This window comes from Balaenoptera physalus, assembly GCF_965194825.1.
Source record: "Balaenoptera physalus genome assembly, chromosome: 16".
Taxonomy (NCBI): domain Eukaryota; kingdom Metazoa; phylum Chordata; class Mammalia; order Artiodactyla; family Balaenopteridae; genus Balaenoptera; species Balaenoptera physalus.
Genome location: NC_138898.1, coordinates 58345535 through 58360330, shown reverse-complemented (window position 1 = coordinate 58360330; position 14796 = coordinate 58345535).

The following is a 14796-nucleotide window of genomic DNA, read 5'->3' as shown; positions in this document are numbered from 1 at the left end:
TCAGTTTACAATCCTCTCCCCTCCTCCAAAAGCGGGTTATTTGCCAGATCCCAAATGGTCCACGGTTGATGGATGGCGGGTGATTTCTACATCAGCACACCTTGGAGCCCCAGAGCTAACCCTCTGACAGCGTTAGCATAAAAGATTTACAGTTATGTTACGAGGGCCACATAAGAATAATAATTTTAAGATACATTGCCTTGGCTGCTGGTGCACCCTGGGAAATCTAGCAGCGGCAGGCGCCGAGCCACACTGTAATTACAAAATGGCGGTGCAGGAGAGGGTTCCTGGAGACAAGCAGCTAGAGACCAAAGCCATCTGCATGCTTTGGTGGATTGAAATTACAGTCATGCATGAAGACATTACCTGAAAAACCCGGCACCATTTAAATGATTTACTCTTCACCCCTAGCAAGCTTTAATTTAAGGATAAAGTCGTTCAGAAAGCTAATCTGAAAGGGGAGGCATTATTTCATACAGTTAAGTTAATTTACAGTAGCTGATGGTTGTGGTTGCTTTTGGTATTATTACCTTCCTACAAACAGCTGATCTGCCAGACAGAAGCAATATACTGTTTAACGCACTGTCTTAATTCAGCAGGCGAGCTATCTGTGATAAAGGTTTTGTTTATAAGTGATAATAGGAAAGTCCTTTTGAGGGCATGCTGATAACACTGATGAGAACTATTTTTTAAGGGGAAAATGCACAATTAAATAAATAAATGAATCAGCAAGCCCTGTACTCGCGGGTCTGTTTGTCTAGAATGGCTGTTCTGAGCGGTCATTTTCCATTAGCATGACCCTCTTCCCCTCCTTCATGAGTTTCCTGCCCTGTGGTCCTCTGCACATTTACCCCAAATTGTCCTCATGCCTGGCAACCACTTCTTCCCTATTGCCAAATGGATTTCTCTGCCGAACCTTCAAGAAAACCATATCTTGGGAGCCCAGTGAATTCAGCTGCCCAGCCAGCTACCTGTCTTCCAAGGAAAAAGTGAGCTTTGATATTTGTCTTTAATGGGGCTTTTTTTTTTTTATCTTCAAAAGACCCAGAGCATGTTCACTTATGGATGTTGAGGTAGAAAAACATCAGGAAGTGGGTATTTGAAAGGGAGCTAACAGATTGCAGCATGAAATTGGAGATTTTGAAAGGGTTCGATAAAAACCAACTTGCCAAGGGGGAGGTGGGTGGGGAAGGGATGGAGTGGGAGTTTGGGATTAGCGGATGCAAACTATTATATATAGGATGGATCAACAAAACGGTCCTACTGTATAGCACAGACAACTATACTCAATATCCTGTGATAAACCAGAATGGAAAAGAATATGAAAAAGAATATATATGTAACAATCACTGCTGTACAGCAGATATTAACACAGCATTGTAAATCAACTATACTTCAATAAAATAAATTTAAAAAAAAAACAACTTGCCATTTGCTTGGTGAAACTAGGAAAGGGCAATCATCTTATATGTTGACTCAGGATGTTGAGGTGATTCAAGAGATCTATTAGCAGGAACATTGGTCTAATGGATTTGCCTTCATCTGCTTAGGAAGGTTTTATTTAAAGATAAACATTCTCTTATCACCTCATGAGTTTATCTCAGTAGGAAAGGCATAACTTTTGGCAAGGGGCAGAGGAAGTGCTACCCAAGGGATCTGGAAAAATCATTTGCCAGTGGTCTAATAAAGGAGTTTGTAAGGTAAGTATCTGTCAGAAAGGAAAAGCCACAGGGTCATAAAGGTGAAACGGGATGAGTTCAACCCACTTGCAGGTAGCTATTACGTCTTGAGTTCTTATTATGGACCAGGCATTGGGCTAGATGAATATTATTCCATTTCATCTCCAGTTTATAGAGGAATAATCCAGATTCAAGACTGTACATAACTTCAGTCAAAACAGAGAGCAGGTACATGCACCCCAACGTTCATTGCAGCACTATTTACAATAGCCAAGACATGGAAGCAACCTGAACGTCCACGAACAGATGAATGGATAAAGAAGATGTGGCACATATGCACAAAGGAATATTACTCAGCCACAAAAAAGAATGAAATAATGTCATTTACGGCAACATGAATGGACTTAGGGATTAGGGATTACTATACTAAGTGAAGTAAGTCAGACAGAGAAAGACAAACATCATATGCCACACACGTGGAATCTAAAAAAATGATACAAATGAACTTATTTACAAAACATAAATAGACCCACAGACATAGAAAACAAACTTATGGTTACCAAAGGAGAAAGCAGGGGGTGGGGAGGGATAAATTAAGAGTTTGGGATTAACAGATACACACTACTATATATAAAATAGATAAACAACAAGGACCTACTGGGTAGCACAGGGAACTATATTCAATATCTTGTAAAAAACTATAATGGAAAACAATCTGAAAAAGAATATATATATATATATATATATATATATATATATATACACACACATATATTTATGTATAACGGAATCACTTTGCTTTACACCTGAAGCTAACACTTGTCAACCAACTATACTTCAATAGTAAAACAAAACAACACAGAGAACAGGATGAGTCACTTTATGTGTATATGACAGGTAGCTTTCAAATGTGGCCTCAATAATTCCCACCACCTGGTATTCATACTGTGTAGTCCTCTCCCCTTGTGTGTGGGCTGGACCTGATTACTTTCTTCTAATGAGTAGAACACAGAAAAAGTAATGGGCTGTCATTTCTATGATTAGGTTACAAAAGACTGAGGCTTCCTTCTTGCTCCTATTCCCTCCTATTGCCTTCTCAGTGTGCACGCTGATGAAGTGAGCTGCCATGTAGGAGAGACCCACTTGGCAGAGAACTAAGGGTGGCCTTCAGCCTCCAGCCAGTGAGGAGCTGAACTATGCCAACAACCACAGGAGTGGGCTTGGAAGTGGACCTTTCTCCAGTCGAGCCTTCAGATGACTGCAGCCCCAGCTGACACATCATGATTACAGCCTGTGAGGGACCCTGAAGCAGAGGCCCCAGCAAATCCACACCTGGATTCCTGACCCACAGAAGCTGTGCGATAATAAATGTTGTTGTTTAGAACCACTATGTTGGGGGTCATTTATTATTCAGCAATAGACAACTTAAAAAAAAAAAAAAACGTGCATTTTCAAGAAGATGGCGTCGTGCGATACAAGGAATTCGACAGACCTGGGTGAAAAAATCAGCATCTTGAGCAAATTGCTTCCCCTCACCTAGTCTTATCTGTAAAATGGGGCTGGCAAAACCTGGATGAACTCCTCAACTTCCCATTGTACTTCTCCCAATGAATCTACTTCATGATGTGTTAGAGAGTAATGCTGCCTTTTCTGAATGTTTTATACGGGAGCCAGAGGGGGTGTTGACATTGCACACATCACAAAACACAATTTATTCCCTATTTGATATTTCCCTTCATCCCAAAGTCCCTCTTCAGTGAGGTCATCAGGAGAGATGTTCTTCTTCAGTCCTTCCCTACAGAGTGATTAGTTCTGCGCTCTGCTTTCCACCTGCTCCTGAAGCGTTAAATCCATCCCCGCCCCCAGACCAGCCAATCAAACATGGCATCTTCTCTGTCTCTTATTAGACCTGGTGCCAGGCCGTAGACACTTGTATCTAACCTATAGCAGGCTTATCAAATTACGTCAATAACGGTGACTCTCTCTCCATCCCTTCTGCTAAAAAAAAAAGACAATGTCTTCATAATTACCCAAATCACTGAGCAAGGGTCTGGCTCATATTAAGTATGCATAAATATCAATTCCCTTAACCCATATGTGAAGGCATGCAGTAGAAGGGAAAAAAAATTAAAAATAGAGATTAAAGAAGGCATCAGAAAGCAGTGGGGACCCCCTTCTCCAGGGATGGAGAAGGAAATTACTTGCTTTGCACATGAACGGTTGTCACTCAGTCCTGCATGATTTCTATCAGTGTGGGCTACAGGCTTTAAAATAAGATTTGGTTCCATTCCAAGCACCTCTCTTCAGCCTTCAGGGGAGGAAATGGATCTGGGGAAGAAAAGCTGATGGAAATTGCCCACACTGGACCCTGCTACATAAATTTTGAGACTGGTTAGTCCTCTAGTTACACACTCTTGGTCCAAGTACATGCTGGTTGATTTTGATTTCTGGCCTGATTACCTAAGCAGGGGAAGAAAGTATCTCACAGGGCTTGGAGAAGTTAGCATGACCAAGCTTCTCCTGGGAAAAGTCTGTTCTCCTCTTGAGCAGGGACACAGGTGCCTGACCCAATGCAATATCTTTTCCCAACCTGTTCTTCCAGCCAGGTGTCAACCAGCATATAGTCTGTACCAGGAAATGTGCTTTTTAAATCAACTGTCTCTGTGCCAGACTATAATCTCTGCGAGGACAGGCTCTCTGTTATATACACCATTGTTTCCCCAGGGTCCAGTACTACCCCTGGCATATGGTGACCAGCCAGTTCTCCCAACCCCCAAGCACTTCTCTATAGTAACAGCTCAGAAATTCTTCAAAGGATGCATTTGGCTATCCCCGACTCCCCATCTCCCCTCCCCCGGCACTTCCTTATCATCTTCCTCCAAAAGTTTTGCAAGCTACATTCACCAGCACCCTGGCAGTCTCCCTGGTCTGAAAGGCTGTGATTGTCCCATCAGTTGAGTCCTATTAAATATGAGACCCCAATACATTCAGAAGCACCAGCCTCTGTTCCACACACCATGCCCATTTGACAAGAGTGAAGTGGATTAATTAACATGGTGGGTCTATCTTCTACCCAGCTGTCTTGTGTTGCAATGCAGACCAAGAAAAATCCATTAGATTATACTGAGAGATAGCTGAAAGGAAGTTTAGATTAAATTTATCTCTCGAGGCAATTTTATTAGATAGATTAAGTTTCTGTTCATCTCTCCAAAGATCGTAGTAATAACCAGTGTCATGACTTTCAAATCCTTTGGATTGCAGAGGGTAATCAAACATGGTTGTCTTTTTATCCCCCTCTTTCACTTCTTAGTATTCTACAATCCTGCCTCGTTCATCTGTCAAAGGGATAGTATTAAGGGGATCAATGTTGACAAGTGATAGTACAAATTATGTAATGCTGATGACATTTCGCTGTCTCCTTTTGATCTGCAATTCCCACTCTCAATCATTCCTTATTCTAGAAAAGCACTGAAAGAGAAAGACAGCTATGGAAGCCATGGGCTCGAGTCCCTGAGCTCCAGGGGCAAAACGGGGTGAATTTGAAGTGCACAGAATTAGACACAGGGCCTGCGAAGATGGCCTGACTGACAGAAGGGGAAATTGAGGTCATCTTCTTACAACATGCCTTTGGCAGCTGCCACTTGGGACCACGCCACAGCCTTTGGTCGTGCTGTAGTCCCATGAAGTACTTGATGTGTCTGGCCCACGATGGCAATGGCTTTTCTATTCCGAGAATATACTCTTTGACTTCTCCTCCATGGGGATTCCACACTTCCTTTTGGGGAACTGATGGAGGATAATTTAAAAGGAATAACTGAGCTGGTTTTGTAAAAGGAGAAGTCTAGGATGACAGGTACAGACACAAGAAAGGCTGTCTTTCCTGGGGTGTAGGATGGGGTATTAAGTTTTGGGCCTGGTAACAAAAGATCAAATAAGAAGAAATAGGTTCAAAGTACAGCAGAAGAGACTTTTGTGGGGAAGGGGGGCATCCTCCATCCTCATAATGTTTACAGCCACGTGGAAGAATCTCTGTTAGTATAACATGCCTGGACTTTCTCCTCTCTCTCTCTCCATCCCCGTAAACACACCTAAAGAAATACAGCTCTTCACAAACATGAGCTCTGGTTTGACAGATGTGCCACTTCCTAGTTGTGACCTTAGATGGTTGCTCAAGCCTATGAATCATGGTTTTCTCATTTGCAAAATAAAACAATAGCACCCATCTTGCAGAGATGCTATAGTAGTTAGGAGAATTCAGAAATCTTGAAGAAAACCTCTCTTGTGGAGTCAGATTTGGTATGGGTTTTACCTGATTCCCATGTTCTGACATATGTCATGTGACTATAAAATATTTTATGACTCTTTCAGCCAAATGGACTTTGCCTTCCTTTCTAAAATCCCAGAGTAATGGGTGAATGGGATGAGGTTTGATAGGTTTAGCCTGGTTTATTGCCTAACTTTTCCAGTAGATCTATTCATTCCACAAACATTTATTGGTCACATAACTAGGTATTGGGTATTTTCCTAGGCACCAGGGACCTAATGGTAAACAATACCTATAAAGTCTTGATTGCCAGCAGTTTGTCAGTTCATTGATGGAGTGATGGTTCACTCATGTTGGCATTTCATGACCTGTCATGGTATCTGCAACACGGTGGATACTCAAATAATGTTTCCTGAATAGATGAATAGGTGAATGCGTACAAACCACTCATCTCTTTAACCACTAAAACGAAGTTGCTGAGAGGCTGAGCCCTTACTGGGAAAGTTTTTCAAGACAAGAGAAAACCCGATCACTCAAGACCAGCAGTGAAGGCTAGGAGGAAGAAATAAGATTCAAGACCACATTTCACCATGAAGTATTCTTTAGAATGTAAAATAAAAACAAATAGAATTGTATTAATCTATTTTCGCCTACAGCCTGGAAAAGCCCTTATGTCAAAAATACCTGCCTCTAAATTATGCTTTGTCTTCCCATTATAAATTTTATTAACCACTCTTTTATTAGCAATCTTATTACAGTTGATCTGCACGTGAATAGAAACAATTTACAAATGATCAGGGTTGGATTAGAGAAACCATAAACTCAATGCAAATTGTTACAAATTATTTACTGGCTTAGCACAAATCTGCATATAGATTGAGGAAGTCAATCAGAAAGGTACCTTCAGGTATTCTTCACAAGATATGATTGTGAAGATAGTTGCAGACTGGTACGCATCGCGCAGAATAGAAATGAAAATAAATAGACACATTTGTCAAATACACTTAGGTGTGGGTCTCCGCATTTAATCAGAACTTTGGAGCACTGGATATCGGGGAAAATTGAGAAAAGGTAATGGTGGGGGGGCGTTGAATGTGGGCTTACTCTAAGTATAAGGTCAAGAATCAGATCTAAAGGGATTTTGGAAAAACAAAAAGGAGAGACATTGATCCAATGCATCAGAGGCTGACAGAATATTTCTCACGTTGCATCTCATGAATCTTCCAGCAATTCTGTGCAGTAAGGAGGACCATGACTGCTGTTTCTCAGTTGAGGGAACTGAGGTTTCATAACGAGGCTAAGGTCACATATCCATCAGGACTTGAGTCTGCAACCTCCACCTCCACGTGGCAGGAGCCATCAATGGAAGCACTGCCTTTGTCCTTGGAACTGCCTTTTCAGGGTTGGGGTTTCTTGGGAATAGCTCTGAAGTCCTAACTCTCTGCAGCACCAGAAGATTTGAATTAATCTAGCTTGTCCCTTTGCTTCTCCTTTATGAGAAGGATGGTGTGAGGAGGTGGCATGATTTAATGCAAAGAACCAAGGGTTGGGCATTTGGAGGGGTAAGCTCTTCTACCCAACTTGCTATGTGACCTTGGACAGTCCTTTTATCCTTTCAATGATTTGGTTTTCTTGGGGGATAGGATTAGGTTTCTCTAAATTCTCGGAAATTTTACTAAATTTCAACCCAAGACCCAAAGATGTGAACATTACTATGTATTCTCTACAGCCTCATACCAGCCCTTGGTAAGGGGGAAATTGGGTAAAGTTGGAGTTCCTAGCTCTTATTCTCACCTTTTGGTGATACATTACTTATTTCCTGTCTCTAATATTTCAGTTTTCCTCCTTCAGTCAAAAACCTGCCCTTTGGTTGTTTTCATTCCTAGTAACTCAACTCTCTCCCATGGATATTTGGCTTGTAATGCAGATCAGAGTCTTTACCTACCTGGTGAAACTCTTCATGGTGACATTTCAGATCTTTCCTTTCGATGGGAAACGTTTTTGAGGACTCGGGGACTTCTCAGAGCCCTGAAAATTCAGCTATATATTCTGAATTGATTCTTTTAGATTCCATGGTCAGCACTGTGGAGCTGCAGGGGTGAGGATGGAGATGAAGGCAGTACCATTTCACCTCTTCCATTGAAGAAATTTTATCTCCCCCTTTGTTGCCGTTGCCCTGTGACAATGATGAGCGTTAAGAAACACTAAAGTGGGAGACTTTCCCCTTTCTACTTCCTTACCAGCTGGGGGACCCACATCACTTCATATGAAAAATGAGCATAATCATAACATTGATGGTCACAAGAGCCACAGTTAAAAACTGCTAACCATGGGCCAGCCATGAACTCCTAGCTTTACGTACTTTATTTTATGGAATAAATAGCTCTATGATCTGGGATTCTATTATCACCCAATTTTACAGACAAGGAAATAGGTGGGGATGATTAATTTAATTACCTACATCTAGGAAGTGGAAGAAATGGGACTCTATCTCAGTTCTGTCTCACACCAAAGTCTACATCCTTAACCAATAAACTACATTCATCTTAAGAGTTTGAAATACATGGTGGTGGACCAGATAACCTTTATAGGTCATTCCCATCTCAAAGATATAATTGATAATTCTTGGAGTTAGACAATTCCTTTGAGAGATTCTGGTCCAACACCTTATGTTACAGATAAAGACGTGGGGCCATGAGACAGGGATTTTTTTACAAACACAATTTTTTTTTTACAGGAATAACATTGGGAGCAATAGGGAAATGGACATGCAGAATATTTTGACTCTTCTCTCATCCAGACCCTCCACACATAGTGAACTGTTTTGCCCTGCACAACTCCACTGGGTGCCATTTGCATTGATGGTTGGTGACATACTGTCTTTTCTTCAGTTCTCCTATGCTGTCATATATGACTACGACGTTTTCTTATCTTCCTATAATTTTATTTCATAACCATTTCAAAGACAGAGGAGAGCTAGCACTCCTCTGTCTTTTCTTTTTTTCTTTTTCCTGAAAGAGAAGCTGAGAGCTTGCAGAAACTAGGGTTGCTGGCATCACTGACTTTGGAGGTTGCTAGCTAATCAATCAGAGCTGCACTGTGAATGCTTGGCATGGATTTTCTTTTTTCTTTGTGGGGTGTGTGCGTGTGTGTTTGTGTGTGTATGTGCGGGTGCCTTTGCACCAGCAAAGGACTCAGGAGCTGGATATAATTAAACAGCAGCAGTATACTGCGTTCAGCCTTGCTTTGTACCCAGATCTTCTCCCTCGCTCCATTTACAAATGCCCCTCTAGCTCTGTGCTCTGTATTCATTAAACATCCTTGCGCCTGGAATGTTGCAGAGCCTGCCGACTGGTCTCCCCAAGACTGCGATCTAGAGTCTGGGCCCCATAAGGAATTCCAGGCAGTGGTTAGCAATCTTCTAGGCCGCTCTGAGGTTATTCAGAATGAACTGAGCAAAGTCAATAGGACGTCTGCAGGGACTTCTGGTGGTGACACCGGTGGCCGAGACTTTGTTCCTCTCGGAACGCTCAAAGTCCTCAGGAGTTGAATTCGGATAAAACTGAAAGGTAAACTAATTATAGTGGGGCTGTTTGTGCTTTTGTGGTTCAGCTTATGTCAGCATTTCCAGGCTAAACTGAGTTCTTTGGGGATTTCAGACTCTGCTTTAAATATCTTTTTTTCCACCCTTATTACTATTCTTCTTGGTTCTGAATCTAGTTCCATTATAGGTTCTGATATTTAGAAAAATGGACTTTATCACCACTCTTTTGTGTGGCTCAGGTGCAAATTTGTTTCACACACACACACACACACTCATTAAAAAACAAACAAACACGGATGCTGTATTCACTGAAGATGGTTTCAGTTGTAAGTGACAGAAGCCCAAATCAAACTGGCTAAAAGGAAATGTATGGATTTGTGCAAGTGAGAAGTCCAAGGGTGAATCAGACTGTCTGATCCTGAAACTCAAATACGTTGTTGGCACTTTCTCTCTCTGACTCTGTATTTCACAAATCTGCCTGTGTCAGCCTGACATCATTCTTCACAGGGGAAATCACTCCATGGTAGGCAAGATGGCTGCCGGCAGCCATGGAGTAGAAAGTGCCCTTCCTTCATAATTCCTGACAAAGATAATGATTGGCCTTGCCTGGGATCATGTGCCCAACCCTGAGCCAATCACAGTAGCTGTGGGAGGGATTAAGGATTGGCTGGCCTGTGTTATACACCGAGGGAGTATGATTGGCAGTTCTGCCAGGACCACAGGAAGTGGAGAAATTAGGGCTCTGTTGCTTCCTGGTGGTATGACTGGGCAATGATCTTAACTTTTCTGGTTTTTAGTTTCTCCAAATGTAGAAGGGGTGGCATGCCATTCATCTTACAGGGACCATTAAGGATGAAATGAAATAATGATACATATAATAGCCACTTATAGGGGTGTCACTAACGGTAGACACTAGACACTTAATAAGCATTTTCTTGTTGAGCTAGTCATCCCTAGAGCATGTAACATGGGATGTAAATAAGAACGGTCCAGTGCTCATATATGTGTGTGCAAGATAAGCAGGTTTCTTTACTAGAGGACTACTCAGAGTCTTTAGCATGAATATCCAAAATCAATTGCCAAACCAATTTTAACCTGGATGGATCCACTTGGGATAACAGTGTTTTACGTGACCCAATTTTAGAAGCTTGTTTTCTATATTGTAAAGTCTAAATTCTAACGAAAGGGAGACCAGGGAGCTTTGTACTTGGCATCTTTCTTTGGCCCCTCCTCACTATTTGTACTGAATTTCTCTTTGACAGACATTTCACTGTAAGATATGAAACCTAGACTTAAAACCAGTTAATGTATTTATTGTGGGATGTGATTGAGGTCATAAAACAGTGTTCCCGTCAGGACAAACTTCTCTCAGGCTTCAGTATCAGGGAAATGTGCACCTTACCCAAGCAGCTACATTTTAATTTTCTGAAAACTGTTTCCCTCTTTGCTTTGGCTGCCAGGAGGCTCAAAGTCAAATGAAAGCCCCACTTCGAGCAAGTGCACAGAACTTCGGCCATGCATTTTGTGTATAACTCTGTCCCTGACTGTATCTTTCTTTCCTACTCCTTCTATTATGTTTACTCTGATTTTTAAAAATTGTATTTATTTTGTTTTATTTCTCTAAGTGACTCAGATCTTTGTGGGGTGGGGTTGGGGCTAAATAAATAAATAAATGCAATAAATGCGGGTGGAATCTCAGGGGCCTTTTTCTGCAAAGATAATGTTGCCCGTGCTAATGCCCTTTCTCCTTCACTGCTAATGTCTTGGCTCTGCTTGGAGCCACTTGTTCAATTACAGCGCCAAGCTCCTGTTCTACAAGGCTTCCTTTGAGCACATCTAATCAGGAAGAGCTCCTCACTGCAGTCTTTTTGTTCACTGACTGGAACCTTGAATGCCTCCCTTTGCCTAATAAATAACCCAGGGGCTCAAACTTGGCCTTAGCCTTTATTTAGAAAATGGAACTGGCGAAGCTCTAAAGCATATTCAAAGCCAAGGCCTTTGGAAGGTCAGGCATCTCTCAGGCACTTTGGGAAGGTTGAATACTGCTCTGTCCCCACCCCCCACCCCCAGTTATTGGACAATTTGTTTTTTCACTGAGCGCTTTGCTTGCTCCTATGTCAGCGCAGACAGCAGTGGATAAATCACCCCGCCCCCACCCCGCCCCGGTGTAGGGATTACTCAGCGGCTCATTATTTCTACTCCTGGGTGTGAACTCAAAAGGTAATGCCGGAAATGTGCAGGGTTGGGTTAAGTCTAAGGGACCATCTGTGAAGTCTTGATTACTTTCATTTTTCTGTTTTTTCTGCTTTGCATGTCAGATGGCAACTGTCAAAGGGACCCGAAAGAGTGAGCGATATCCCTCAGAAAGAGGCCACAAACTGAAACAGGCCCCCTTGCTGGCTCCAGCCCTGAGTTCAGATCTTAGCTTCATTGTTAGGCGCTGTGCGATCTTGGACAAATTAATCTTAAGTCTCTAAGTTTCAATTTCTGCATCTCTAAAGGGCCTCCCTTACAGTGTTGTGAAGTTAACTGAGATGTGCACCTTCTCCTCTCGCCCTCAGTGACATGGTAACCTCTATCTGCTCTCTTGAACTCTTGGTTTAGGAGATGCTATTTCATGGGAAGTCTTCCTTGATCTTTCTGGCTGGAGCATATCGGCTTCTTACCAGTTCCCACCGTACTGAGTACCCTTCTTCCTGATACCTGTCACAATGGCAGTTGGACATTTGCTCATACAATTATTTAATGCCTGTCTCTCCCAGCAGCCTGGAGCCTCCATGAAGGCTGGCACTGGAGTGGCTTCTGTTCCCCACTGTATCCCTAGTGCTTGCCTCTGGGATGGGCACATAAGAAGGGCTCAGTAAAGACTGTGCAGGGACTTCCCTGGCAGTCCAGTGGTTAAGACTCTGCACTTCCACTGCAGTGGGCATGGGTTCAATCCCTGGTTGGGGAACTAAGATCCCGCATGCTGCACGGTGCGGCCAAAAAGCAAGCAAACAAACAAACAAACACTGTGCAGTGAATGAATGAATGAAAGAAGATGGTGGGTTGAACCATCAATCAGGGTCTGCAGGAGGGAGAGAAAAGGATGCTAATTAGGGCATCTACCGACTACAAACCAGGCACGGTACTACATGCCTTACCCAGGCCAACACATGTAAAATCCAACACAACCCTATGAGGCAGGGATTGTGTTGTGTTCATGTCAGATCCCCAGAACCACACTGAATACAAACATAAGGACCAACGAATGTGTTCTGAATCCAAACATTAAATAAATAAGCAAACACATCTCTATGACACGTATGGAGCTGAAAAGTCTCCTACAAAAGAATTTCAGCATTGCTAGGATGGAGATTTGAGTGCTCCTGGCACCCCATTTCTTGGAGGTCCCAGGCTAAAAATCAACAGGTCCTAACTCAAAACGCTGCCACCCCACCACTCGCCTAACCCCAGCTCATATGAGATGCTGGAGGTGGTGTGCTCTTTACTTATTATACATGTCTGTGTATTGAGATAATTGGGTTGTATAATATGGCACACAGACTAATCTGAGAATGATTTCTGCTGAATAGAAATTACTTATTTTGATTCCTCGGGGGTTTGTTTTGTCAAAACTCATGTAGTATTTAGCAAAGTAATCATTGTTCAATTGCCGAGCACAGGAAGTGTAAAATTATCCTAATAAGAATGAAAAGAATGAAGGGAAGGAGTGTGGCTGACCTCGTCAACTTGATTAGTGATGGTGTTTCATCACATTCTCAAAGCCTAACCTCAGACGCTGCCTGCAAAGATCACCATGTACCTCTTTATCTCACCGGCCCTAATTAGATATGCAATTTGTCATATGGTTGTTCAACCAGAATAGAAACCAAAAAAAAAAAAAAAAAGACAGAGAGAGAAGAAGAAGGAGGTTATTACTGAAAAGTCTTAAGAAAACTGCTCAACAACAACCAATACCCCAACTGGAAGGGGAATTTTAAAAGCAAGGAGACTGTGTTTTCCAAATATAGATACATGCTGTTTGACCTTGAATTAGTCACTTAACCTCCCTGAACCCAAATTCCTTATCTGTCAGATGGGGTCAGTAATAATATGTACCTTATGTTAGCTTCTTTAAAAAAATTTTTTTTAATTTTAAACTGCTGTATTTTTTTAAAAGAGAAGTTTTATGTTGACAACAAAATTGAGGGAAAGATACAGAGATTTCCCATCTACCCCCTGCTCCCACACATGCACAGCCTCCCTCATAATCAACACCCCCCCACCCCCCGTCAGATGGTACATTTGTCACAACTGAAGAACCTACATTGACACACTGTTATCACCCAGAGTCCGTATTTTACATGAGGAGTCACTCTTGGTGTTGCACGTATGGACAAGTGTATAATGACATTCCATCATTATAGCACCATACAGAGCATTTTCACTGCCCTGGAAATACTCTGTGCTCCACCTATTTATCCCCCCTCCCTCCCACCCCAACCCCTGGCAACTACTGATCTATGTTAGCTTCTTATAGCCAGGATCCTGTCTTGGTCGTCTGCCTCATTTCAGAGGATTCTTGATCATTTGGCCCCTTCTTGCTTTGTGGGCAGCTTTGAAGTAAAATACATCCTTGTGGAGATCTTGAGGCTCCATATTAAAAAAAGTCCATGGGGGGAAAATAATGAAGTTTTCCTTTGATATCTTCATGGGTAAATCAAAGTAGAATCACAGTTAACAAGAATGCTTCATATAAACTCTCTCATTTCACACACGTGAAGTGATTCTGAGATGGGCTGAAGGGTCTTGCTCAAGGTCACACAAGGAGAAAGTGGGATTCAAACCTAAGATCTTCTTTTTCTGTCTGTTGCCCTGACTGGCACTGATAATATGGAGCCCTTCTGATGCTTCAGATAAAGTGATTCTTCTGTGTGTTTAAGGAATTGTTGTCAAGAGCTCCGAAAGGTGAGGCATCATGACAGAATAACCTACCTACATGGCAGGTGTAGGAATAGTTAAGAGGACAAACTCTGGAGTTTCAAAGTCTGCATTTGAATCTTGGCTCTCTTTAAGTGTCTGTTTGTGAAGGGTGAAAGTAAAGTCTGCAAATTTTTTGCCACCCTTTCATTGAGACAGGGGCTCTGTGTTCTCTTCCTTTGAATCTTGTAGGTTCAAATAATAAAGTACAGAGGAATGACTCATGTGACTTTCAAGGTGAGGTCATAAGAAGCCAAGTAGCTGCTGCCGGCTCACTCAGAGGCCACCATATTGTGCTTGGACCACTTGGAGAGGCCACGTATGGTTGCTGCAGTTGACAGCTCCCT